This window comes from Amaranthus tricolor, chromosome 7 (assembly GCF_026212465.1).
Source record: "Amaranthus tricolor cultivar Red isolate AtriRed21 chromosome 7, ASM2621246v1, whole genome shotgun sequence".
Lineage (NCBI taxonomy): Eukaryota > Viridiplantae > Streptophyta > Magnoliopsida > Caryophyllales > Amaranthaceae > Amaranthus > Amaranthus tricolor.
In genome coordinates, this window is record NC_080053.1 from 9833281 (window position 1) to 9843527 (window position 10247).

Here is a 10247-nt window from a genome sequence, read left to right on the forward strand (position 1 = left end):
CAAGTTAATCGTTTTGCGACTCGTAGCAGTTGCTTTTAGAAAAAAAACGACAGTTTGAGAGACCATTTCATTAAGTTGTCATCATTAATAGGGTTTTGTTATATGACCTCTAAAAAAGGTTATTGTTACTTATGCACTAAGTATACAAGAATATTTACTGTCCGAAATTCATAAAATGTTCTTTTATTAACTTGTTAGTAGGAAAAATTATGGAGAATAACTTCACCTATTGTCCATCTGCTATGAATAGTATTTTCAATATGGGCACCCCTTTATATATATATATATATATATATATATATATATATATATATATATATATATATATATATGAAAAAGCAAAACTCACCTGCCAAATTAATGCTAAGCGACTAGTTAGGCGATAATAACTTTGTCGTTTAGTCTTATTTTTTGTGCCATAAAATCTACAAAGGAAAAAGTAATAAATGAGCGGGAAAGTTAATTTTTCCACAATAAAAAGCTTTATGTGACAAAGACGTTGTCGCTTATTTTGTCGCCTAAACCTTTTTCATTTTAAAATTTAATGGTCAACCTCTATGCTACAAGTTAGGCGACAAACGTTTTGTTGCTTAGCATTTCCTATATAAATGCACTTCCCATCTGTCATTTTACCCGCACTTAAAACTCTTTCATCTTCTTCTCTAACTTACAACTTATTCATCTTCTTATCTCCAAAAATTAACCATTTAAATCTTTAATCTATTACATACATAAATCTCACTTCAATTCTTTTTCCGCCGGTGATTTTTTTCGAGCATTTTCCAGCGAGATTTCTTGGCTTTTTCAGGTAATTTCTACTCCAAATTGTGTTATTTTGTTTTTTTTAAACTTATTCTGTTAATGTAACTTAATTTATGTTGTTTTCGTGAATGCATCTCTTGTCTATCTTCAATGTCCATCTTCAAAGGTATTTCTTGTATGTTGAATATTTACTAAACCATGTTGTCTTTTTGTATGCACGTTCGACTTGGTTTTGGTCGAATTTTTGAATTCATGTTCGAATATATTGTTGAATAATGTTGCTTTTTGTGGTTTTTATCTTTGAATTTTTACGAATTTTTGAAATGTTGTTTTTTAGTTTCTATCTTCAATGTTGAATTTTTTGAATGTTCCAATTTTAGCTTTTGTTTTTTATTGTTTTAACTAAATGTATGCATGTTAATTTAGTGAATGCTATTTCGATTTTATTTTTGTTTATTCCACTGTTGTTTATTCTGTTTTTTTGGTTAAAAATACATTAAAAGTATGTTTTCTTTCTTTTTTTTTTATTGTGTTTTACTATATGCATTGAAATATAGTGTGAAAGGTAATTAATGAATATAGTGTGAAAGGTAATTAATGAATTTACCCTAATGTGAATGTATTAATGTAATTGTAGATGAAGTTGCCTATAAATATGAAAGTTCACCAACGTAAAAACCACATCAATGAGTAAAAACATCTTCATCTTCTAACTTTTTACTCATTTTATTTCCTCTTTATCTCTCTAAGTTTTAACACGTTATCAGCACCAGCTCTACCCTTAATAATCAAGAAGGTAATATTTTTAAAACCTAATTAAGTATTTTTCTTCATCAGTACCCACAACTGGACCAACAATCAAATGGTATCAACATCGTCATCCAAGGTGTTTCTAACACATTTTTATATTTTATAATTGAGCATAATTCCATACCCTTCACTACAAACCCAACAAGGACTGATTTAAATCAACTTCGACATAATAATCCCAATAATACTAATGGTCCACCAGTACCACCAACTCGTAATTCACATGTACGACCAACTAATAATCCACTAGTTCCACTGACTAAATTCCACCAGTACGATTAACAAATAATTCATCAACACAACCAATCTAATAATGCTCCAACAACATCAACTGAAAATAAACCCTCACCAAGTAATAAAAGAACCAAAGATGATGAAGGAGAAACAAGTACTAAACGTTGCAAGATAAATAATCCATAAAATAATTTATTGGACAATATGTCACCTTTACGGGTGACAAGGACACTTTATTACTTTTGTTATTATTTTATACCGCCTATATGGCTGGTTAATTTTTTTTTACCGCCCATTTAGTATTATTTATTTCTTTTGTTACTCTTTAAACCGCCTATATGGCTGGCTAATTGTTTTTCTTTTACCGCCTAAATGGACGGTTAGCATTTTTTTATTCTCGTATATTTATATGTGCATTTTTTATTTGCAGTATTTGCATTTATATCCATGTGCTTGTTTTTATTTACCTTTTTCTTTACGTATTTTTTTTAAGTATACATAAATAATACGGTATATTGTACAATTTGGGATAACCCTCTATAAAATCGGATTACCCCAATTTTTTTACCTCATACCCCTTATCCTTTCAACTTTACTCTTTACATCAAAAACCCTCCTTCTCCTTCTTCCTTCCACGGACAATGTACCCCCATCACAAAAACAATCCATCTTCTTCCTCTTCCCATACTTTTAGATTTGAAAAAAATTTTGTCAAACTCAAATTACATATCTCCTTAATTATGGGTTTAGTGGTCCTTCTTGTAGCATTAAGAATTATAATAATTATGAAGAATTAATTTATTTTGAAGAAAAAAAACAAAATGCACATGATTTTCTTTGTCATATTTTCATTTGTTTGTTAGAGCATTTTGTATGATAAATTATACTAATATATTACGTATATGCTATTTTTTTTACCCTCTTTACCATTTATTGTCTTTAAATTTTTTTCGTTCTTCTCCTTATTATTATTATTATTATTATTATTATTATTGTTGTTGTTGTTGTTGTTGTTGTTGTTGTTGTTGTTGTTATTTCTCTTGCTCTTGATTTATTCCTAAATTTATTATCTACAACAAATTCATAATAATAAACCAAGGGGCAGAAGATCATGACATTAAAAACATCATAATTTTTCTAATGGTTTATTATTATGAAAATCTAAGAATTATTGCATTGTCATATACGTACAAAATAATTATATATTATATAGCAAGTATGGCAGAAATTACCAAAAGATTATTCAACATATTAAACTTAACTGGACAAAAATTCTTAGAATGGAAAGAAGATGCCATCATGAACTTAGAAGCTCAAGGACTTGAACATACTGTATTGGAAGTAAAAGAAAAGGATCCTATAGATGGAACTTAAGCTACCAAAATAAAGGTAGCTACAAATCAAGAAAAGGCCAAAGTCTTAGTCCTCTTGAGGCATCATATTTATGATAGCCTTAAATCTGAATATTTATTCATAAAAGATCCCAAAACATTGTGGGACTCTCTTGTTGAAAGATTTGATCACCAAAAAAGGGTGCTTCTTCCACAAGCTAGCCATGAGTGAAAAAATTTAAGATTTTCTGATTTTAAGACTCTCAGTGAGTATAATTCAACATGATACCGAATAGCATCAATGTTGAAATACTGTGAGCACCCGGTGACCGATGTGAAAATGATTGAACTCACATTATCTACTTTTCATCCATCAAACATTATTCTGCAACAACAATATAGGGAAATAAATTTCAAAAGATATTCAGATCTGAGTGTAGTACTCTCACTAGCTGAACAACATAATGATCTTGTCTGGAAAAATCATAATATGAGACCTATTGGATCTCAAACTATCCGTGAGACACACTCTACTAAAACACATGTGCCTGAAGCACATGTTGTTGAAAATAAAGGTCGTGAAAATTATAATAACCGTGGTAGAGGACGCAGAAATTTCCAAGGAAGAGGACGAAGACAAGGTCGTGGAAATTTTAATGGACATGGTAGAAAGTTTCAAGGATTCGGTAGAGGCCATTTTCCCCAAAGTTGTCAAAATGGTCATTACAATAATAATTCTCGAAGGGGAAAACAAATTGGATATCACAATAAAAATAGCCATCAAGAAGGAAAAGAAAGTATTTGTTACAAATGTGGCATGACAGGGCATTGGGCACGTACATGTCGTACTGCCAAACATTTGGTGGAGTTGTATCTAGCTTCCCAAAAGAAAAAGGAAAAAGGTGTGGAAGCAAACTTTAATGAAGCAAGCACCTCAATGCCTAATGTCGATCCTTATAATAAAGCAAGCACGTCAATGCCTAATCTTGACCTTTCAGACTTTTATTTAGATGGCGATGAAAATGATAAAGAATATGACGAAGATATTTGAATTTTTCTTAACAATGTTGTGGTGCTTATTTAGTTGTATTTTCTTTTTATATGCAATCTCCTTTTTATGTATTGATATCATCTAATGTTAATGAAATTTTATTTTAACTATCTATTTATTTAATATGACGATATGGATCAGTTTGAAAATGGATTCAAATATCAATGCCTCGCTCCTAGATAGTGGAACAACTCACACTATCCTAAAGCACAAAGAATACTTTTCTGAGTTGAAGATGGTGAAAGCAGATGTCACCATAATCTCAGGAACTACTACACTAATAGAATGATATGGAAAAGCTCAAATAATACTTCCTAATGGAACAAAACTAGTAATTAATGATGCTTTATATTCGAGTAAATCTCGACGAAATCTCATAAGTTTCAAAGATGTACGCCAAAATGGTTATCATTTTAGAAACAATGACCGAAAATCATACTGAATATTTATGCATCACATCTAAAAAACTGCAGCAAGAAAAACATTCATGAAAAATTACCAGCAAAGTCATCGGGATTATATCGCATTAATATAAAACCGGTTGAGATAAACATGGTGTCTAACTAGAAGTTAGATAATAAAGAAATGATGAATTTATGGCATGACGATTGGGTTATCCTGGTGTGGGAATGATGCGAAAAATTATTGAAAATTCAATTGGCCATCCAATGAAGAAAATGAGAATTCCCCAACCAAATGAATTATCATGTTCTGCATGCTCACAAGGCAAATTGATAATTAGACCATCTTTAAATAAAATTGCTACCGAAACTCCTAAATTTCTAGAAAGAATTCATGGAGATATATGTGGGCCAATTAATCCTGCTTCTGGGCTATGGTATTGATTGATGCCTCAACACAATGGTCACATGTAAGTCTCCAACAAACTAGAAATGTGCATTTGCGAAATTACTTGCTCAAATCTTTCGATTGAGAAATCAATTTCCAGATTTTACAATTAAGCGAATAAGGCTTGACAATGCCGGAGAATTTACATCTCAAACTTTTAATGATTATTGTACGTTAATTGGAATTGACGTAGAACATCCAGTAGCTCCTGTTCATACTCAAAATGGTCTTGCTGAATCATTGATTAAAACACTCCAATTAATAGCAAGACCATTATTATTGAGGTCGAAATTGCCATCATCTGCGTGGGGCCATGCAATAATACATGCATTGTCATTGATAAGATTGAGACCAAGTGATTATCATAAATATTCACCACGGCAATTAGTGCATGGTCAAGAACCAAATATATCACACTTGAAAATATTTGGATGTGCAGTATATTGTCCCTATTGCACCACCCCAACGTACAAAAATGGGTCCACAAAGAAGGATGAGAATTTATGTTGGATTTGAATGCCCATCAATTATCAAATATTTAGAACCAATGACTGGTGATTTATTTAATGCTAAATTTGCAGATTGTCATTTTAATGAGACAATATTCCCATCCTTAGGGGGAGAGAAAATGGACCCAAATAAGAAGGAAATAGATCTCACATGTAATGCAATGCATTTAAAAATATATGATCCAAAAACGAATGCTTCTGAACAAGAAGTTAGAAAAATTTTCTATAATCAATATATTGCAAACAGATTACCTGATGCATTTGTAGAAACAAAACAAGTGACAAAATCATATATTCCTGCGGCAAATGTTCCGGCACGAATTGAAATTCCCATTGATAACAAAGCCACTGTAAATGAATCTATTACACGCCGGAAACGTGGAAGACCGCTTGGTTCAAAGGATTTGAAACAAAGAAAATCCAAAAGGTTGAATGAAATGGCAAATGTTATCAATATTACTTCTTCAATGAATTGTGAAGAAACAAGTTTTGGAGATGAGGATGAAAATCTCAGAGAAGAAGAAAATAATGATATAAAAGATAGCAATCAAATTTCGATTAATTACATTTCAACTAAAAGCCAAATAAATCGAAAGAATGCTATTGTTAATGACGCACTTGCTCGTTCAATCGCCACCGAAATAACACTTGATGAAAATGATATAAAACCAAGAACGATACAAGAATGTCGGCGTAGAAAGGATAGGCCAAAATGGAAAGATTCTATTCAAGCGGAATTAAAGTCACTTGAGAAACAAGAAGTTTTTGGACAAATTATCCAAACACCAAATGGTATAAAACCGGTCGGCTATAAATGGGTGTTTGTAAGAAAAAGAAATGAGAAAGATGAAGTGGTTAGATATAAGGCACGACTTGTAGCACAAGGTTTTTCCCAAAGACCAGGGATTGATTATGAAAAAATGTATTCTCCAGTAGTAGATGCGACTACACTAAGATTCTTGATAAGTCTAACTGTCTCAAACAGTTTGCAAATGCGACTTATAGATGTTGTGACCGCATATTTATATGGTTCACTTGATACAGACATTTATATGAAAGTCCCTGAAGGACTTAAATTTCCAGAAAACCACAAATCACGAGAAATGTTTTCCATAAAGCTAAAAATGTCAATTTATGGACTAAAACAATCTGGAAGAATGTGGTACAACCATCTTAGTGAATTTTTCCTGAAAGAAGGATTAAAAAATGATCAAATCAGTCCTTGTGTAATTATTAAACGGGCTCAATCAAGATTTTCTATAATTGCAGTTTTTGTTGATGGTTTAAATATCATTGGAACTCCCAAAGAGCTTGAACAAACTGCAAAATACCTGATGAAAAAATTTGAAATGAAAGATCTTGGGGAAACAAAATTTTTCCTTGGATTACAAATTGAGCACTTAAGAGGTGGAATCTTTGTGCACCAATCTAACTATACAGAAAAGGTTCTAAAAAGATTTCATATGGAAAAAGCTCATCCGCTGAGCTCTCCAATGATAGTGCGATCATTAAAACCAAAAGACAATCCATTTCGACCTTGCGAAGAAGACGAGGAGATTCTTGGCCTTGCCCTGAAGTGCCATATTTAAGCGTAATTGGAGATTTTATGTATCTAGCTAATAATACAAGACATGATATTGCTTTTGCTGTTAATTTATTAACTAGATATAGCAATTGACCAACAAAGAGACATTGGAGTGGGATAAAACATTTGTTGCGCTACCTTCGAGGAACTAAATATCTTGGACTATTTTATCGATCAAAGCAAGATGCTACTCTTATTGGATATGTAGATGCTGGATATTTATAAAATCCCCAAAAGGCTAAATCAAGAAATGGATATGTATTCACATATAGAGGTACCGCAATATCTTGGAGATCCATAAAACAGACACTGACAGCTACATCATCAAACCATGTGGAATTGATCGCCCTTTATGAAACAAGTAGAGAATGTGTTTGGTTAAGGTCAATAATTGGTCACATTCAAGAAGAATGTGTAATAAACTCGATAATAAATTCTCCAACTGTAATTTTAGAAAATAATATCGGTTGTACTGAACAAGTTAGTGAAGGCTTTATAAAAGAGGATAGAACCAAACACATAGCACCAAAACGTTTCTTTACACTTGACCTCCAGAAGTATAAAATAGTAAAAGTCAAACAAATTCAATCAAGTGAAAATTTTGCAGATTTGTTCACAAAGTCCCTTCCATCAAAGAAATTCGAGCAACTTGTATATAAAATTGGAATGTGTCATCTACGAGATATCTGTTGAACTCAGGGGGAGAATCATACTCAGTGCACTCTTTTTCCCTTCGTTCGGGTTTTTATCCCATTGGGTTTTTCCTGACAAGGATTTTAACGAGGCAGTATTAAATAGAAATATTGTAATAATATATTACTCTTTTTTTACATAATTAGAATGCATTCAAGGGGGAGTGTTGAAATATAGTGTGAAAGGTAATTAATGAATAAAGCGTGAAAGGTAATTAATGAATTTACCCTAATGTGAATGCATTCAATGTAATTGTAGATGAACTTGCCTCTAAATATGGAAGTTCACTAATGTAAAAAACCACACCAATGAGTAAAACATCTCCATCTTCTAACTTTTACTCATTCTATTTCATCCTTATCTCTCTAAGTTTTAACAATATGCATGTTAATTTTTACTTTCTGTTTTTTTAGGAAATTCATACTGTTTTTACTAAAAGCATGTTTTTTAGGAAAGCCTTACTGTTTTTGTATTTTGAAAATATGTTGGTTTTTCTATTTTTCATTTTTTTTTTTCAAATTTCTTGCTGTTTCTTAGGATTCATGTTAACATTTGAAATTAGGTTGTTTTTTTGTGTACAGTAAATTTCATATAATCAACATGACAAATAACCCAAACAACCAAATAATGACCAAATAAACAATGTATTTGATTTTTTTGGGTTTGACTTGTATAATGTTTCCCCTAGTGACTATGGTTATCAACAACCTAGTTACTTTGGCAACTTCAACCCATCACCACATCAACAACCATACTAACAATTTTTCTCAAATCTATTAATTCAGCATACTAATATTTCTCCAAATACACCCAACAATCTAAATGTTACAACACCGCTAGTAGGGGATTATCAAAACTTTCAACAATATCCCTACCAGCCAAATTATGACCCCTCCTAAATGAACTATCAAAGGCTATCTTCTCAGATGTCTTCCCGTGTCCTCTTCCATCATGATATGAATCTAGTGATGACAACCAAACAACCCAACAACCCTCTCGACGGGTTGGATCCTCATTGTTAAGATGTCTAACCGCGTGGAGTGCCTATTCAGACGTCCCAGCATGCTTCTTGGGATATTCCTGAGGATAGTAGGTCATTGCTACCATGGCTCCCAATCAAAAACAGTAATTTAGCTATATTAACCAAAATGAATACGTTAAAAAATTAAGTATACATATTAATTGTACTTTTTTTGGTTTAATGCTTCGGCGAAGTCAAATCCTAGAAGAGGCGTCTCTTCCAAAATTGAAAAGACGTTTATACTGTCTCTAGACCCTGGTGATACTTCTTGGGAACAGGTGCCAGAGTTAGTTAAAAAATTTTATTGGGACGAGTTTAAGGTATATGTTAATTTTGTTTTTATTACATTCCATTAAATTAAATGGACTTCGATATAATATGAAAAATTAATTGTAATTTTTTGGTATTTTAATATAAATTAGAAATGTAATAAGTGACATCCTAGTATTGACAAGGATGTCTATAAAGCATGCTATGCTCGATGCTCTCTCCGGTACAAAGACATAATGAACAAGCTTAGAAATAAGGAGAGAGAGCTCTCATCCCAACGAGAGAGGGAACAAGCCGAGAGGGATAGTCAAGGCATATAGATAGAAGAATAGGAACCGTATTGCCTTGACTTTACCCCACCGGAGTTATTGAGTGCCTTGAAGAGTTACTCTGATACGCAGGAGTTTAAGGCCAAAAGCTCTCGGGGAAAGAGTAACGGCGCAAAGGGGACGCCAGTGCACCATCTTGCCTACCTATCATTGTGGTCGGTATACAGCTGTACGATAGCGCGAAAGTATGGTAAGTTAATATTTCATTAATAATTACTTAAAGTTCTTACAGTTATAATTGTTTATAAAGTAATATTTCTAATTTTTGAAGGTTGAGGAATCCAGCAATGTAGAACCTAATCCATATAGGTTGTTGTTATGAACCAAAGGAGTACGCGACTCAGAAGACCAGCGTGTCTTACTCACCAAATACGACAAAAAATTGAAGTAAGTTGAAATTTAGTTAGGAGTGTTGTCGGATATATTTGATTTGCATCTAATTTGTTTTTCATTTGTTTTTTAGGAGCACTACCGCAAACTAGAAGCGGAAGAAATAAGAATGGGCGAAGAACCTGATCACTCTAAAATTTATGTAGAGGCGATCATGGAGGTAAATAAAAATAAAAAAAAACGCCTTCTTTTCCTAGGTATTATGGTTTGGGGTCCGCCAATGAATAATACTACCCCAATCTATTTAAGAACCGGTTCACCACTCGAGAAGAGTGCGCTACACAAGATGAAATGAGCGTGAAACTCTGTGAGCTTGAGCGGTATATGTCTGAATTTCGCGTCTTCATGCAAGCTCAACTCGACGAGAACAACTCTACTCGAGAAGATATAAGAGAAATGTGAGCCCGCTTACA